Source organism: Bufo bufo, chromosome 1, assembly GCF_905171765.1.
Source record: "Bufo bufo chromosome 1, aBufBuf1.1, whole genome shotgun sequence".
Classification (NCBI taxonomy): Eukaryota; Metazoa; Chordata; class Amphibia; order Anura; family Bufonidae; genus Bufo; species Bufo bufo.
This window is the reverse complement of record NC_053389.1, coordinates 686,634,773-686,654,552: the sequence shown is the minus strand read 5'-3', so window position 1 is coordinate 686,654,552 and position 19,780 is coordinate 686,634,773.

The window sequence follows — 19,780 nt, the reverse complement described above, 5'->3', positions numbered from 1 at the left end:
TTTTGGCCGTGACTCCTTGGGAGCCGCATACAGTTGCCCGCGGTTTGGGTTGTTCTTTCAACCGCAGCTTGATGTTGTATGCCTCAAGTGCGGTTGTCGCGGACAACAGGTATGTGTGCGGTCCCTTTGGAGTTTGTGTGTGTGTGTATGTATGCACTGTTGTTAGTCTGTGTGCACTCTGTGTATTGTGTGGTGTGCACGGACACCTTTCCTGCATTGTGGTTGCCCGTGGCAACGTTTGTTGTTGTGTACATGTGGTGGCAGTGTCCCGGCCTTGGGCTGACTCCCAGGACACGGTTGCCACCCATGTCGTTGCCTGCGGCAACAACCACAGTGTGTTAGTTGTGTTGGACACTGTTCCTTTAAGTTGGTGTTTTCTTGTGGTGCTGGAAGGGTTAACTCCCTTCCCAGTGTGTGTGATGTCACTGGGTGTGTCTGACCGTTGGGTGTGGCCTCTTAGGCCTATATAGCCTCTCACTTTGGCATGGCTCGGTAGGTTGCTTCAGTCATGCTTTGCTGTAGCAGCCTCCTGTGATTTCCATCTTCTTGTAAGGGCCACCCTTCCGGTCATAAGTTCTAATACCGTGATGTGTTGTTGATGTCTTGTGTCTTTGGTTTTTGTGCAGCTATGGATGTCCTGGTCCCTGTGTGTCTTCATGTGTGTGCTGTTTACCTTTGTCTGTGTGGACAGCCTTTTCCTTAGCACAGGTTCCAGTCAGCAAGGCTGAGACAGGTTAGTGTGGAACTGTTTGGTTCACCTGTCTTATCCATAGTCCTGTTTATGTACCCCCTTCTTCATGCTGCTTGGCCAGTGAGACTCCTGCTCCTCCGTGCCTAGGAGGAGTGGGTTGTCTTACCCTGCTCCTTAGCCCAGGGACCGGTCGGAGGGTAAGTCAGGGATCCGAGGTTCCTGTGCATGGGTCATCCTACCATCAAGGTCGGCCCATGCAGGTAGGAGACAGGGTCAGCGTTAGGGACGCAACAGGAGGTGACCTGCGCCCTGATTCTGTGTTCCTGGCGAGTAGCGACTGGACATCTTCCCTCACCGCATAGCTGAGGATTTCCCCCATCCTTAGCCGTGACAGTGGCACAGTAGCTTGCATTTAAAACAGTAAAACAATTTTTTCTCTGTAATATAATTGCAGTTGCCTGGCCTGCCAGTGAGTGTCAGGCCCACAGAGTGTACTGTGCCCACTGCCAGTGCCCACCACTCATATCTGGTGGTACAGTAGCTTGCATTTAAAACAGTAAAACAATTTTTTTCTCTGTAATATAATTGCAGTTGCCTGCCAGTGTGTGTCAGGCCCACAGAGAGTACTGTGCCTACTGCCCACCACTCATATCGGGTGGCACAGTACCTTGCACGCATAGTACCACTAATCTAAAAAAAGGCAGAGGCAGGCCACCCCGCAGGGGCTGTTGTGGTCGTGGTGCTGTGATTTCCTTTGGCCCTAAAATAATGCCCAGTGTTCAGAGGCCACGTACCCTGAACTCGAAAAGTTCTGAGGACATAGTTGCCCGGCTAACGCAGGACACCCAATCTTCTACAGCTTCCGCTCGGAACCTTGACGCACTATCCTCCTCCAGCTCAGCTACGGGCACCTCTCAAGTTACCACTCGGCCCGCCTGCCGCCATCACCAACACTAGCACCACAGCCACTTCACTTGATCTGTCAGAGGAGTTATTTACACATCAGTTGGAAGAAATGAGTGATGCCCAACCATTATTGCCAGAGGATGTAGATAACAGGGATATGTCTCAGTCAGGCAGCATTATTGTCACAGTCGTTACCTTTGACTGTGACCTTCCGTTCTTGCTCATTCGGCGCTCCTCGCTGAAGTTCTGTTCCTGTGTTTTATTTGTGGTTCTGTATGGGTTAACTCCCCTGTATTCCTATTAGGAGTTAATCCTCTGTCTGCTCCATGGGTGTGGTCTCTCTGCTGCACCCATGGAACCTGTATATAAGGCTGAGGTTTCCTCAGTTCTGTGTCAGCTCTCCTGGTGTGTGTTGTCTGTCCTGCTCCTGGTTTGTTCTCTCTCCCATGCTGCTGACCCATGGGATCCGTGTCTGTCTGCCTGTGCTCTGTGGGTTTCCCTACTTGTTCATTTGCGTCCTCTTTCCCGTCCATTTTGATGTCTTCCTTCCTGTCTTTCTGTTATCTGTTCTGTCTGTTATGTTTTAGTTACTTTGTGTTTATTCTGATGTCTGTGTTCAGCAAGCGTTTGCAGCAGAGTGGCAGGACAAGGCCATGCAGTTTACTACTGGTGGAGCAAGTCCTTCTCAGCTCATTGCCACTCCTGCTCCCTTGCGTGAACTCCTGCTCGTATTATTAGTTCCCCTGTTTTGTATTCATATGTCTGTGTTCAGCAAGCCTTTGCAGCAGAGTGGCATGACAAGGCCATGCAGTTTACTACTGGTGGAGCAAGTCCTTCTCTGCTCATTGCCACTCCTGCTCCCTTGCATGAACTCCTGCTTGTGTTATTATTTGCCCTGTTTTGTATTTACCTGTATGTTATGTTTGCCTATGTGCCGTCGGTACCTTCTGGTACCTGTTGTCCATTCGCTCCTGCTGTCACTGTCTAGGTCACGCTCCAGAGTGGACCCTGGCAACTTCCTGCGGCTAAGTCTAACCCTACCATCTAGGGCTCTAGTGAAAACCAGGAGTTGCTTAGTTACGCCCCTCTGGAGTATTACTAGACACTGGCGCAGTGGGGGTTTTCTCCCACTGTGCTGACGGTACATAGAGCTCTTGTTTTGTCTGTGCTGCCTTCCCTGTTTTGTTTGTGCAATAAACTCTTATGTGTCTGTACCTGATTTCCGTTTGTTTATTGCATGACGACGCGGTGGTCTCTCCTGGGACCTCCAACTCGTGACAATTATACACATGGACGTACGGTGTGATGATGATGATGTTGTACCCGCTGCTGCTTCCTTTGCTGAGTTGTCAGATACAAGTGAAGCGGTTGATGATGACGATGTGTCCGTGGATGTCACGTGGGTGCCCGCTCCAAGAGAAGAAGAACAGGGGGAAAGTTCAGATGGGGAGACAGATAGACTGCAGATATCGACACTCTGAGGAGCGATGAACCCCTTGACTACTGGGTGTGCAGGCTTGACCTGTGGCATGAGCTATCCCAATTTGCGATAGAACTTCTGGCCTGCCCCGCTTCAAGTGTCCTGTCAGAAAGGACCTTCAGCGCAGCAGGAGGTATTGTCACTGAGAAGAGAAGTCGCCTAGGTCAAAAAAGTCTAGATTACCTCACCTTTATTAAGATGAATGAGGCATGGATCCCGAAGGGACTGACAGTGGGGGATGCATTTGACTAAAAAAAGGCCTGATGAGATGCCTTGGGCTAAAAATGGTCCACACGCTGCTGTATTTAATCTGTGAAAAAGCCAGCGTGCGAAACGGACGTCGGGGCGCCCCCCCACTCACCAGGTTCAGTATTTATATGTTTTATGTACTGCACATGCCACTATTGCTGCCCATCTGTGTCACTGGGTTTACGCTATTTCTTTCTGCATAGTGATATGCTCATTAGTCATCTCAATCCACCCAGGTGTGGCTGTTGCAGCTTGTGGTGAGGTTGCGCACTCAATGAGCTGACTGACATGTGAGCGCATTTAATTTTCCATCTTTATTTACACAGTGCCCAGTATAGCATATGGGCAGTGGCAATTTGATACAAACATTATTTATTTATATATGTACTGGTCTGGGGGGCTTTCATCCACATTCTCTTGCATTTCCCTACTGAGTTTGTATTTTATACTATTTATTCATTTTTGTCAGTATGCATATATGTTAAATAAAGATTTTGTATGAACATTACCGCTGGTGTGTTGTGCAATTATAGGAGTTTGTATTTAATCTCTGCATGCCAGATGACTTGCGTGACTTCTTCTCCACCAACTAGGGTTCAAGCCGTAATGTTTTAGTGCACTTTCTGACTGTTGCGACTGCAACAATACGTAATTTTTCAGGCATGTGTACATGCCTAATTTTTCTGGCCTCTGGTGCTGCACTGTGGCTGCAAAAACAAAAAAAAAGGCACATACATGTGTCAATTCCCCTTCGTGATCGTTACCTTGTTGTGGTGAAGGGGCTTGCGTATCACAATGAAGCGATCACCTCTATGAGTGTGTTGGCAATGGCAATGTTGGCACACCCCAGATGATAAGGTCGTTGCTTCATTGTGAACAGACCAAAAGCGATCGGCTGGATAATTTTGCATAGAAAAAACATAAGAATATTACTACTTAACACACCACTCATATAGGGTGGCACAGAACATTGCACGGCGCACACGCAGTGCCCCAAATTGGAAGTAAGAGGACCAACCAAGCATCTTTTTCCATCTCCCGATTCCTAAAATCTATTCCATACACCGGCCCCTGATAGGAGACGTAACAGGGATTAAAATGATAGGAATAGTACTACTTAACATACCACTCATATTGGGATTGCACAGTACATTGCACGGTGCACGCGCAGTGCCCCAAATTGGAAGTAAAAGGACCGACCAAGCATCTTTTTCCATCTCCTGGTTCCTGAAATCTATTCCATACACCGGCCCCTAATAGGGAACGTAACAGGGATTAAACTGATAGGAATAGTACTACTTAACATACCACTCATATAGGGTAGCACAGTACATTGCACGGTGCACGCGCAGTGCGCCAAATTGGAAGTAAGAGGACCGACCAAGCATCTTTTTCCATCTCCCGATCCTAAAATCTATTCCATACACTGGCCCCTGATAGGGGACAAAACAGAGATTAAACTGGTAAGAACAGATTTTTTTAATAAAAAAAAAAGAGGACAGCCTCTGCAGAGCTGGGAATTATTTGGCCGCGTTACTGAACGCTTATGCACAATGGCTGTAGGCTCATGTGTCCTTTTGCGGAGGTGACAAACCTGATCAGTCCAACCCAAGGCAACATCATCGACCTCATCCCATATGCGTTTTTTTCTGGAGCGTGCCCTGCAAAGAATGCTGGATCAGGCCGTAGATGAGCATAAGGAGGAAGAGTTGTGGTCACCATCACCATCAGAAGCAGCCTTGTCGTCGTTGATTGCTGGACCTGCGGCAACGCAGAGAGAGGAGTCTGAAAAAGAGGAGTGAGAGGAGGAAGGTGGCTTTGAGGAGGTGGAAGACCAACCACAGCAGGAGTCCCAGGCGGCTTGTTGTCACCTTTCGGGGACCCTTGGTGTTGTACGTGGCTGGGTGGAGGAAGAGACCTTCAATGACGTCAGTGAGGACAAGGAACGGGACATATCTAGTTTGGTATCCAACCTTGTGCAAATGGGGAGTTTGCGGTTGTGCAAATGGACTGTTTGCGGTTGATTGCGGTGCATTAAACGGGGAGTTTGGTCTGTCATAGTTTGGTCTGTCACTGTAAGGCGGGCGTAACCCTTACACTACCTGATCGATACAACATCATACCTGATCGTATACACACACTGGATGTTTTAAAGCACGTTATTCCAAACATTTTAGGAATGTTAGGTTATTTATGCCCTTTATGGACTAAAACCCGATTCTGCGTCAACTACGCAATTTTCCATGGGAGTTTTGCCATGGATCCCCCTCTGGCATGCCACAGTCCAGGTGTTAGTCCCGTTGAAACAACTTTTCCATCACTATTGTGGCCAGAAAGAGTCCCTGTGGGTTTTAATATTCACCTGCCTATTGAAGTCTTTGGCGGTTCGCCCGGTTCGCCCGTTCACGAACATTTGCGGAAATTCGCGTTCGCCGTTCGCGAACAGAAAATTTTATGTTCGCGACATCTCTAGTGGCCAGTAGCACTCTGTCTGCACACTGCAGAAAGACGCAGCAGTTGGCACCTGTGTTTCGTCATCATCAGAGACCTGCTGAGGTGGTATTCCCATGTCCTCATCAGGAAACATAAGTGGTTGTGCATCAGTGCATTCTATGTCTTCTTCCCCTGGAGGGCTAGGTGGATGCCCTTGGGAAACCCTGCCAGCAGAGTCTTCAAACAGCATAAGAGACTGCTGCATGACTTGAGGCTCAGACAGGTTCCCCGATATGCACGGGGGTTATGTGACAGACTGATGGGCATGGGTTTCAGACGTCACCTGTGAGCTTTCTGCAGAAGACTGGGTGGGAGATAATGTGAACGTGCTGGATCCACGGTCGGCCACCCAATTGTTTTTTCACCCCAGTATGCCAAAGCCGTATTTATGGCCTAAATGTGACAGTGACTTATGCACGTGTAATCACAGATGTGCAGTATATTAGGGTTTTTTTTCACCCAAGTATGCCAAAGCCATATTTATGGCCAAAATGTGACAGTCACTTATGCGCGTGTTATCACAGATGTGCAGTATATTAGAGGCTTTTTCACCTCAGTATGCCAAAGCTGTATTTATGGCCTAAATGTGACAGTGACTTATGCACGTGTAATCACAGATGTGCAGTATATTAGAGGCTTTTTTCCCCGTAACCAAAAAGCTGTATTTCTGTCCTAAATGTGACAGTGACTTATGCACGTGTAATCGCGGATGTGCAGTATATTAGAGGGTTTTTTCACCCCAGTAACCAAAAAGCTGTATTTCTGTCCTAAATGTGACAGTGACTTATGCACGTCTAATCCCAGATGTGCAGTATATTAGAGGGTTTTTTCACCCCAGTATGCCAAAGCCGTATTTATGGCCTAAATGTGACAGTGACTTATGCACGTGTAATCACAGATGTGCAGTATATTAGAGTTTTTTTTCACCCTAACCAAAAAGCTATATTTCTGTCCTAAATGTGACAGTGACTTATGCACGTGTAATCAAAGATATGCAGTATATTAGAGGCTTTTTTCACCCCAGTAACCAAAAAGCTGTATTTCTGTCCTAAATGGGACAGTGACTTATGCACGTGTAATCACAGATATGCAGTATATTAGAGGGTGTTTTAACCCCAGTAACCAAAAAGCTGTATTTCTGTCCTAAATATGACAGTGACTTATGCACGTGTAATCCCAGATGTGCAGTATATTAGAGGCTTTTTTCACCCCAGTATGCCAAAGCCGTATTTCTGTCCAAATTGTGACAGTGACTTATGCACGTGTAATTCCAGATGTGCAGTATATTAGAGGGTTTTTTCACCCTAACCAAAAACCTGTATTTCTGTCGTAAATGTGACAGTCACTTATGCATGTGTAATCCCAGATGTGCAGTATATGAGAGGCTTTTTTCACCCCAGTATGCCAAAGCCGTATTTATGGCCTAAATGTGACAGTCACTTATGCACGTGTAATCCCAGATGTGCAGTATATTAGAGGGGTTTTTCACCCCATTATGCCAAAGCCGTATTTATGGCCTAAATTTGACAGTGACTTATGCACGTGTAATCACAGATGTGCAGTATATTAGAGTTTTTTTTCACCCTAACCAAAAAGCTGTATTTCTGTCCTAAATGTGACAGTGACTTATGCCATAATAATCACAGATGTGCAGTATATTAGAGGGTTTTTACACCCTAACCAAAAAGCTGTATTTCTGTCCTAAATGTGACAGTGACTTATGCACGTTTAAACACAGATGTGCAGTATATTAGAGGTTTTTTTCACCCCAGTAGCCAAAGCCGTATTTCTGTCCAATATGTGACAGTGACTTATGCATGTGTAATCCCAGATGTGCAGTATATTAGAGGGTTTTTTCACCCTAACCAAAAACCTATATTTCTGTACTAAATGTGACAGTCATTTATGCATGTGTAATCCCAGATGTGCAGTATATGAGAGGCTTTTTTCACCCCAGAATGCCAAAGCCGTATTTATGGCCTAAATGTGACAGTCACTTATGCATGTCTAATCCCAGATGTGCAGTATATTAGAGGGTTTTTTCACCCCAGTATGCCAAAGCCGTATTTATGACCTAAATGTGACAGTGACTTATGCACGTGTAATCACAGATGTGCAGTATATTAGAGGTTTTTTTCACCCCAGTAACAAAAAAGCTGTATTTCTGTCCTAAATGTGACAGTGACTTATGCATGTGTAATCACAGATGTGCAGTTTATTAGAGGGTTTTTTCACCCTAACCAAAAAGCTGTATTTCTGCCCTAAAAGTGACAGTGACTTATGCACGTGTAATCACAGATGTGCAGTATATTAGAGGGTTTTTCCACCCCAGTATGCCAAAGCCGTATTTCTGTCTAAAATGTGACAGTAACTTATGCATGTGTAATCCCAGATGTGCAGTATATTAGAGGGTTTTTTCACTCTAACCAAAAACCTGTATTTCTGTCCTAAATGTGACAGTCACTTATGCATGTGTAATCCCAGATGTGCAGTATATTAGAGGGTTTTTTCACCCCAGTATGCAAAAGCCGTATTTATGACCTAAATGTGACAGTCACTTATGCACGTGTAATCACAGATGTGCAGTATATTAGAGGCTTTTTTTCACCCCAGTAACCAAAAAGCAGTTTTTCTGTCCTAAATGTGACAGTGATTTATGCATGTGTAATCACAGATGTGCAGTATATTAGAGGGTTTTTTCACCCCAGTAACCAAAAGCTGTATTTCTGTCCTAAATGTGACAGTGACTTATGCATGTGTAATCACAGATGTGCAGTATATTAGAGGGTTTTTTCACCCCAGTAACCAAAAAGCTGTATTTCTGTCCTAAATGTGACAGTGACTTATGCACGTGTAATCACAGATGTGCAGTATATTAGAGGGTTTTTTCACCCCAGTATGCCAAAGCCGTATTTCTGTCCAAAATGTGACAGTGACTTATGCACGTGTAATCACAGATGTGCAGTATATTAGAGGGTTTTTTCACCCTAACCAAAAAGCTGTATTTCTGTCCTAAATGTGACAGTGACTTATGCACCAATAATCACAGATGTGCAGTATATTCGAGGGTTTTTTCACCCCAGTAACCAAAAAGCTGTATTTCTGTCCTAAATGTGACAGTGACTTATGCACGTGTAATCACAGATGTGCAATATATTAGAGGCTTTTTTCACCCCAGTAGCCAAAAAGCTGTATTTCTGTCCTAAATGTGACAGTGACTTATGCACGTGTAATCACAGATGTGCAGTATATTAGAGGTTTTTTCACCCTAACCAAAAAGCTGTATTTCTGTCCTAAATGTGACAGTCACTTATGCACGTGTAATCCCAGATGTGCAGTATATTAGAGGGTTTTTTCACCCTAACCAAAAAGCTGTATTTCTGTCCAAAATGTGACAGTGACTTATGCACGTGTAATCACAGATGTGCAGTATATTAGAAGTTTTTTTTACCCCAGTAACCAAAAAGCTGTATTTCTGTCTTAAATGTGACAGTGACTTATGCACGTGTAATCCCAGATGTGCAGTATATTAGGGGCTTTTTTCACCCTAACCAAAAAGCTGTATTTCTGTCCTAAATGTGACAGTCACTTATGCTTGTCTAATCCCATATGTGCAGTATATTAGTGGGTTTTTCACCCCAGTATGCCAAAGCTGTATTTCTGGACTTGCAGATAGCCTATGCTGGTGCACTATCGTTGCATAAAATGGCTGCCGATCATGTATTGATATTGACTAACTGAAGAAAAAAAAGTTCATTTTCAGCAGTAGTTGGCTCAGGGCAGGCTTAAAAAAATTCTGCACTGCACCCACAAAACACTTTTTCTGTAGATCACTGAGTACATAAACCAGTTGTTCTTGATAAGATTTCTCCCCTCATAGCAGCTGCAGCCTCTCCCTACACTAATCCGAGCAGAGTGACGGGCAGTGCTACGTGACTCCAGCTTAAATAGAGGCTGGGTCACATGCTGCAGTTGGCCAATCACAGCCATGCCAATAGTAGGCATGGCTGTGATGGCCTTTTGGGGCAAGTAGTATGACGCTTGTTGATTGGCTGCTTTGCAGCCTTTCAAAAAGCGCCATAAAAATTGCCGAACACTGAACCCGAACCCGAATTTTTACGTAAATGTTCGGGTTCGGGTCCGGGTGCCGAAAACCCTAAAGTTCGGTGCGAACCCGAACTTTACAGTTCGGGTTCGCTCAACTCTAAAACCTATTACTAACAGAACTTAAGCCTACAATGTTCAGGGCGGTGTAGGAACCAGCTATGTTTATACTCTTCTTATAAGCCCTGGGCAGATAGACGGGGCGTGCTAAATCTAAAAGGAGGCAGCTAATGAGGCACATTGAATTTCAGATCATTTAAGACAATAACAATTAAACCAGCATTACAGTTACTATTGCTTTCCCTTGAACCCGGAGTATGTCACTAAGGTCCTTTGTTACATTTTTTACAGAAGGAATTAAACAGCAATAATGATTTTATTTTGCCTCTTGCACAAGGGGCAATGGAATGCCCTATCATTGCTATGATAGCATCCCACTCTCACTGGCAAGTTTCTCTAATAACTTCATGTGCATCTATACTATACTGACATTTATTTCTAGCATGCTTAAAAAATATAATATTGTTACTTTTAAGAAAAATATTTTCTTTACACGTCAACCAGTCTACAGTATATTATCAGCATTCAAGCACATATTAGCTCCTAATCTAACTGAATAGACCTTTAACAAGACTAGATTCATAAAGACAGCATTAACTGCTTGCTCATATATAGACTGGACACCATGATGTACAAGACAGGTTAGGCGCACACAGAATAGCGCCTTTCTGGCTAAGTGGTCTTGTGTAGATCTGTTCTGTTTATCTATTTGCCGTTGGCCACCTGGAGACTTTGCGGTTTATACACAAACTGGGAAGCTCATTGAGAAACTTGGACTGCTGCCATCCTGGGAATACAGAAATGACTTGTTCATGAAGTAGCCCTTTTTACTGCCTGCCACGTGGACGTCCACTTTGAACAGATGCTGCAGTGTGGACACTGTACACCAGGAAATGCACTGACGATCTCCACTTCTTACTGTTCACTAGGTGTAGCAACATCAACACATCGGTTAACACCTCATCTGCCAAGGACAAATCAGTGAATATTAGGATCTAACAACAAAAAGGATTTTTTATTACAGTTCATTATTTGGTTTTATACCAGATAGATTGTTCAATTGACACTATTGTAGAGAAAGTAAATACATATGGGTCAATTCTAATGAAATGATATATGTCATACTCCCCACTTATCTTGTGAGCAAGTCAATCAACCTTAGCTTCAAACATCAGTGGAGAGATGACCATGCATGTGTGGTCGCTTTCCATTGAAATGAATATTGGGTTCTATCTCACAGCAGTATCTGGTCAGTATTTTGCATCAGTACTTGTTGTAAGCCAAAACTAAGGGTAGAACAGAAAAAACAGTGAGAGCACTGACGCTTATTTGGCATTTTTCGGACTGTTCTTATTGTCATACCTATGTGTTTGCACACCATAAATGAGCCAAAATCATTCTAGAGAAAACACAACATAACTTTCCAAAATTACACAATTTGATATACTCACATTATTATCTTAACTAGCAAGAACATGTGTATTGATGCCGTATTAGTCTTTTATAATATAGATACCATAGATATATAATTATTTTGGCATAAGGGTGTAAAACGAAATATTAAAAATTGAACCTGCACATAATAGGGGGAATATTTTCTCTGCTCAGTTTTATTCTTCATGTCTTTTTTCAGGTGAAGTAGGGATAAGAGCACTAAATGCAAAACGTTCTAAGGAAGTAAGACAAGATGAAGAATGTGAATACTGAAGTTTAAATGATTATATTTAATCCACTTTGCCTCGTTTTAATCTTACAGTGGTTTGATAAGTATACAATGTAGATCCTGTATCTCTAGCAGGCAGATTTCAAGTTAATTATCCATTCTCAAATTTGGGTAAATTAATGACCCCACAATATATACCCTAATTTTTCAATGTTTTATTTCATTGTAATGTGGGTGGATTTGTTTGCTTGCACTAGTTCAATGGAATGTCCAGTGAACACTAATATTTTGAATGAGTTTATCCTGTTCAGGCACAGGATACAGTGCCTTGAAAAAGTATTCATACCCCTTGAACTTTTCCACATTTTTTCATGTTACACCCACAAACTTAAATGTATTTTATTGGAATTTGGAATGGAATGGGATCAAAATAAAGTCACAAGAATGTGTATAGTGAAAAGAAAATGATACATAGTTTTCAGAATTTTTGCTAAATAAAAGTCTGGAAAGTGTGGTGTCCACTTTTATTCAGCCCTCTGTATTCTAATACCCCTAAATAATATCCAGTGTGACCAATTGCCTTCAGAAATAAAATCCATCTATGACTAATTTATTGTCAGTAAAACTACAGCTGTTCTGTGAAGGCCTCGGAGGTTTGTTAACCCCTTAAGGACTCAGCCCTATTTCACCTTAAGGACTTGACCATTTTTGGCAAATCTGACCAGTGTCACTTTAAGTGCTGATAACTTTAAAACGCTTTGACTTATCCAGGCCGTTCTGAGATTGTTTTTTCGTCACATATTGTACTTCATGACACTGCTAAAATTGGGTCAAAAAAGTTAATTTTTTTGCATAAAAAATACCATATTTACCAAAAAAAATTAAAAATTTGCAAATTTCAAAGTTTCAGTTTCTCTACTTCTGTAATACATAGTAATACCCCCAAAAATTGTGATGATTTTACATTCCCCATATGTCTACTTCATGTTTGCAGCATTTTGGGAATGATATTTTATTTTTTGGGGATGTTACAAGGCTTAGAAGTTTAGATGCAAATCTTGAAATTTTTCAGAAATTTACAAAAACCCAATTTTTAGGGACCACTACAGGTCTGAAGTCACTTACATAATAGAAACCGCGAGGCTTACATAAAAGAAACCGCCCAAAAATGACCCCATTCTATAAACTACACCCCTCAAGGTATTCAAAACTGATTTTACAAACTTCGTTAACCCTTTAGGTGTTGCACAAGAGTTATTGGCAAATGGGGATGAAATTTGAGAATTTCATTTTTTTGCCTAATTTTCCATTTTAACTCATTTTTTCCACTAACAAAGCAAGGGTTAACAGTCAAACAAGACTGTATCTTTATTGCCCTGACTCTGCCGTTTACAGAAACACCCCATATGTGGCCGTAAACTACTGTACGGGCACACAGTAGGGCGTAGAGGGAAAGGTGCGCCGTATGGTTTTTGGAAGCCAGATTTTGCTGGACTGGTTTTTTGACACCATGTCCCATTTGAAGCCCCCCTGATGCACCCCTAGAGTAGAAACTCCATAAAAGTGACCCCATCTAAGAAACTACACCCCTCAAGGTATTCAAAACTGATTTTACAAACTTTGTTAACCCTTTAGGTGTTGCACAAGATTTAATGGAAAATAGAGATACAATTTCAAAATTTCACTTTTTTGGCAGATTTTCCATTTTAATTTTTTTTTTTCAGTTACAAAGCAAGGGTTAACAGCCAAACAAAACTCATTATTTATGGCTCTGATTCTGTAGTTTACAGAAAAACCCCATATGTGGTCGTAAACCGCTGTACGGGCACACGGCAGGGCGCAGAAGGAAAGGAATGCCATACGGTTTTTGGAAGGCAGATTTTGCTGGACTGGTTTTTTTTGACACCATGTCCCATTTGAAGCCCCCCTGATGCACCCCTAGAGTAGAAACTCCAAAAAAGTGACCCTATTTTAGAAACTACCGGATAGGGTGGCAGTTTTGTTGGTACTAGTTTAGGGTACATATGATTTTTGGTTGCTCTATATTACACTTTTTTGTGCAGCAAGGTAACAAGAAATAGATTTTTTGGCACTTTTTTTTTTTTTGTTATTTACAACATTCATCTGACAGGTTAGATCATGTGGTAATTTTATAGAGCAGGTTGTCACGGACGTGGCGATACCTAATATGTATACAATTTTTTTTATTTATGTAAGTTTTACACAATGATTTCATTTTTAAAACAAAAAAAATGTTTTAGTGTCTCCATAGTCTAAGAGCCATAGTTTTTTCAGTTTTTGGGCGATTATCTTAAGTAGGGTCTCATTTTTTGCGAGATGAGATGACGGTTTGATTGGCACTATTTTGGGGTGCATATGACTTTTTGATCGCTTGCTATTACACTTTTTGTGACAAAAGATGACAAAAAATGGCTTTTTAACACCGTTTTTATTTTTATTTTTTTACGGTGGTCACCTGAGGGGTTAGGTCATGTGATATTTTTATAGAGCCAGTCCATACGGACGTGTCGATACCTAATATGTATACTTTTTTTATTTTATTTAAGTTTTACACAATGATTTCATTTTTGGAACAAAAAAAATCATGTTTTAGTGTTTCCATAGTCTAAGAGCCATAGTTTTTTCAGTTTTTGGGCGATTATCTTGGGTAGGGTATGATTTTTGCAGGATGAGATCACAGTTTGATTGGTACTATTTTGGCGTATATGCGACTTTTTTGATCACTTTTATTACCTTTTTTGGGAAGTAAGGTGGGCAAAATTTCAACTTTCTCAAAGATTTTATTTTTTTTTGTTTATGGCATTCACCGTGCGGGGAAAGTAACATGACCGTTTTATAGATCAGGTTGTTACGGACGCGGCGATACCTAATATGTGTAGTGTATTTTACATTTTTTTGACCCAGACCCACTTGGTTCTTGAAGATCCAGTGGGTCTGATGTCTGTATAATACAGTACAGTACACTATATAGGGTACTGTACTGTATTTTACTTACACTTTGTCTGAACAGATCTATGCCTTTAGCATAGATCTGTTCAGCACCATGGACAGCAGGATGCCTGAGAAGGCGTCCTGTTGCCATGGGAACCTTCCACGTCTGCTCAGTTGTAGCCACAACTGCGCAGACGGGGAAGGGTAAGGACGGGGCTGTCAGGGGGCTGTCTGGGGGCTCTCTCCCTCTCCCATCGGGGGGCTGCAAAGGCACAGCAGCCCCCTGATGGGAGAGGGAGGGTGCTCCCTGAGCTGTTAACCTTTTCCATACAGCGGTCCGTACGGACCGCTGTATGGAAAGGGTTAAATGGCGGACATCGCATCACCGATGTCAGCCGTTTATACCAGGGTGTCAGCAATGTGCTGACACCCTGGTATAACCACTGTCCACCAACGATTATTCAAGGGGAGGCGGGCGGGGGATCGCGATCCCGCCTGCCGCACCGCCCTCCTCCCGCACCGCCTGCGACAACCCCCCCCTGCACTACCCGCCCACATAATCTCATTCAGGGGTGCAGGGGGGGTTAATAAAACTTTATTTCGGGCATTTTAAAGTTTGATCCCCGCGGGGATCAGAATCGGCTAAAAGCGCAGCAAACCGCAGGTCTGAATTGACCTGCGGTTTGCTGCGATCGCTGATACAGGGGGGTCACATGACCCCCCCGGTGTTGTGACAGGATGTCGGCTGAATGATTTCAGCCGGCATCCCGTTCGGATTAACCCCCGGGGCGCCGCAATCTTATTTTAAACTCATGACGTACCGGTACGTCATCGGTCCTTAAGGACTCGGGAAACATGCCGTACTGGTACGTCATGCGTCCCTAAGGGGTTAAAGAAGATTAGTGATCAAACTGCATCAGAAAAAACAATGAACACACCAGACAGGTCAGGAATAAAGTTGTGGAGAAGTGTAAAGCAGGGTTAGGTTATAAAGCTCTGAATATCCCACAGAGCACTGGTCAATTCAACATCCGAAAATGAAAGGAGTATGGCAAAAACTTCAAACCTGTCCTCCTAAACTGACAGCCCAGGCATGGAGAGCACAAATTAGAGTAGCAACCAAGAGGCCCATGGTCACTCTGGAGGAGCTTCAGAGATCCATAGCTCAGTTGGGTCAGAGATCCATAGCTCAGGTGGGAGAATCTGTCCACAGGAAAACAATTAGTTGTGTACTCCACAAATCAGGCCTTTATGGAAGAATGGCAAGAAGAAAACCATTTTGTGAAAGCAAGCCATAAGAAGTCCTGTTTGCAGTTTGGCACAAGCTATAAGCTATGTAGGGGACACAGAAAACATGTGGAAGAAAGTTCTCTGGTCAGATGAGAACAAAGTTGAACTTTTTGGCCTAAATGCAAAACGCCATGTGTGGCGGAAAACTAACATTGCACATTACCCTGAACACACAGTCTGTGGCAGGCGCAGCACTATGAAGTGCCTTTTGCGCTGAGGCATTAAAAGAATTTTGATATCTCTGACTTTTAGTCTAACCAGACCTGTTACACTGAAATTCCTCTAGCGCCGTTCTATGGAAACAGTAGGTTTAAAGAGCACACCAAATGCTTGAAATAACTTCATTAACTTCAACTTTTCTTCATATAAAACTGCAGCCTCCGCAGCAGATAGTCCATGTACAAAACACGTGTTGCATAAAGATTCATAAAATGGCGGTATGCATAGGATGGTGGTTCAACTGTTCAATCTTGTCATTCAACATAAAATGGTGGATATATTTCTCTCTTCAGTATCTGTACTCTCACTTTAAGTTATGTAAGCACTTTATGATCTCTCTGAGAGGTATATCTGAGGTCTAACTAATAGTTAATTTGCTGAATTTGGTCGCAATTTGCAGTTAGCAGTAACTATATGCAGATTGGTTGAGTATGATCTGGTATGGTTGTATGCAATTTGGATTGCAATATGGAATTTGAATGGTTGCAATTGTTTGTATGGTATTTGTAGTTTGCAATTGTTGGAACTATTTTGGCCTCTCTGCTTCCATAAAACACAGCTCTTAGTGGAGTGAATGTCTGTTCAGCTTCTCTCTCTGGTGAATAATAATTCCAGCTAGGGAATCTCCCACACAGGCTGTGTGTGAGGCTGGCTGTGATTGACCAAGACTCCTGCTGTGTGTGAGACTGGCTGTGATTGGTCTAGACTCCTGCCCACCAACAACAGTTTAACTCTATGCTTTCTGTTGTTTCTGCTGTTTCATTGAGCTTACCTCACATCCATATAATGAATCTTAAAAGCATATTATCTTTTCTGCTTCTGTGAACACAATATATATATAACAGTTATATAATATCCAAACATGAAGTCACTGTAAATAACTCTGCTTTTGTCTTTAACACACAAACATAGGAACTGTATTAAGGTTATTGGCAGGTCTAGCTGTATAAATATATAAGCTGTATTAGCAACCTAGGACAGGTATTAGCTGGCCAGCTACACAATCCCCACTGTGAAACATGGTGGTGGCAGCATCATGCTGTGGGGATGCTTTTCTTCAGCAGGGACAGGGAAGCTGGTCAGAGTTGATGAGAAGATGGAGCTAAATACAGGGCAATCCTGAAGGAAAACCTGGTAGAGGCTGCAAAAGACTTGAGACTGGTGAGGAGGTTCACTTTCCAGCAGAACAACAACCTTAAACATACAACTAGAGCTACAATGGAATGGTTTAGAACATAGCATATTCATGGGTTAAAATGGCCCAGTCAAAGTCCAGACCTAAATCTGTGGTAAGACCAGGAAATTGCTGTTCACAGACGCTCTCCATCTAACCTGACTGAGTTTAAGCTTTTTTTTAAAGAAGAATGAGCAGAAATGTCAGCCTCTAGATGTACAAAGCTGGTAGAGACATACTTAAAAGACTTGCAGTTGTAATCACAGCGATAGGTGGTCTTACAAAGTATTGACTCAGGGGGGCTGAATAAAAATGCACGGCATGCTTTTTAGATTTTTATTTATAAAACCATCTATCATTTTCTTTTCACTTCACACATACTTGCAACTTTGTGTTGGTCTATAACATAACATCCAAATAAAATACATTTCAATTTGTAGGTGTAAAGTGAAAAAATGTTTAAGGGGTATGAATACTTTTCCAAGACAATGTATGTATTATTTAGTGGTGAGCCATATAGAGGCTGCGGCCCAGTGCAATGGTGTACTGTGTGCAAACTAGCACTGCCGCCGCCCAGGAAGACACTATAAGACCTCACTCCTGTAGGGACCAGCATGGTCACCTGCTACTGTCTAAAGTAGAACTGGATACAGTACTTCCATGGATCCTTTCATCCATCCATGGATTGTAAAAAAAAATTGTTAGCCGCGTGGGTGCAAGGGGCATGGTAGAAGATATTTTATATATCTGTTAATGTTTTTCTTTAATACAGTATCTACATACACAATTTTTACCAATTTTACTTAAAGGGTTGTCCACCAAAAATAATTCTACAGTTTTCTCAATACTTTTGTAATTGCACGTAGTTAAAAAAATTATAGTTGCCGAGTTTTTCAGTCAACGCTATCTGTATAAGGCCACTAGAGATGTCGCGAACATAAAATTTTCCGTTCGCGAATAGCGAACGCGAATTCCCGCAAACGTTCGCGAACGGGCGAATCAGGCGAACCGCCATAGACTTCAATAGGCAGGCGAATTTTAAAACCCACAGGGACTCTTTCTGGCCACAATAGTAATGGAAAAGTTGTTTCAAGGGGACTAACACCTGGACTGTGGCATGCCGGAGGGGGATCCATGGCAAAACTCCCATGGAAAATTGCGTAGTTGACGCAGTCGGGTTTTAATGCATAAAGGGCATAACATTCCTAAATTGTTTGGAATAACGCGCTTTAAAACATCCAGTGTGTGTATACGATCAGGTATGATGTCGTATCGATCAGGTAGTGTAAGGGTTACGCCCGCTTCACAGTGACAGACCAAACTCTGACAGACCAAACTCCCCATTTAACGCACCGCAAACAGTCCATTTGCACAACTGCAAACTCCCCATTTGCACAAGGTTGGATACCAAGCTAGCCCGTTCCTTGTCCTCACTGACGTCATTGAAGGTCTCTTCCTCCACCCAGCCATATACAACACCAAGGGTCCCCGAAAGGTGACAACAAGCCCCCTGGGATGCCTGCTGTGGTTGGTCTTCCACCTCCTCAAAGCAATCGACGACGACAAGGCTGCTTCTGGTGGTGATGGTGACCACAACTCTTCCTCTTCATGCTCATCTACGGCCTGATCCAGAACTCTTCGCAGGGCACTCTCCAAAAAAAAACGCATATGGGATGAGGTCGATGATGTTGCCTTGGGTTTGACTGACCAGGTTTGTCACCTCCGCAAAAGGACACATGAGCCATTGTGCATGAGTGTTCAGTAACGCGGCCAAAAAATACCCAGCTCCGCAGAGGCTGTCCTGTTCTTAACAGTTTAATCTCTTTTTTGTCCCCCATCAGGGGCCGTTGTATGGAATAGATTTTAGAAACTGGGAGATGGAAAAAAATGCTTGGTCGGTCCTTTTACTACTAATTTGGGGCACTGCGCGTGCACCGTGCAATGTACTGTGCCACCCTATATGAGTGGTATGTTAAGTAGTACTATTCCTATCAGTTTAATCTCTGTTACGTCCCCTATCAGGGGCTGGTGTATGGAATAGATTTTAGGAACCGGGAGCTGGAAAAAGATGCTTGGTCGGTCCTCTTACTTCCAATTTGGGGCACTGCGCGTGCACCGTGCAATGTACTGTGCTACCCTATATGAGTGGTATGTTAAGTAGTACTATTCCTATCAGTTTAATCCCTGTTACATCCCCTATCAGGGGCCGGTGTATGGAATAGATTTTAGGAACCGGGAGATGGAAAAAGATGCTTGGTTGGTCCTCCTACTTCCAATTTGGGGCACTGCGCGTGCGCCGTGCAATGTAATGTGCCACCCTATAAGAGTGGTGTGTTAAATAGTACTATTCTTATCAGTTTAATCCCTGTTACGTCCCCTATCAGGGGACGTGTATCGAATAGATTTTAGACAACCGCAAAGAGTTGTCAATAGAGTTGAGCGAACACCTGGATGTTCGGGTTCGAGAAGTTCGGCCGAACTTCCCGGAAATGTTCGGGA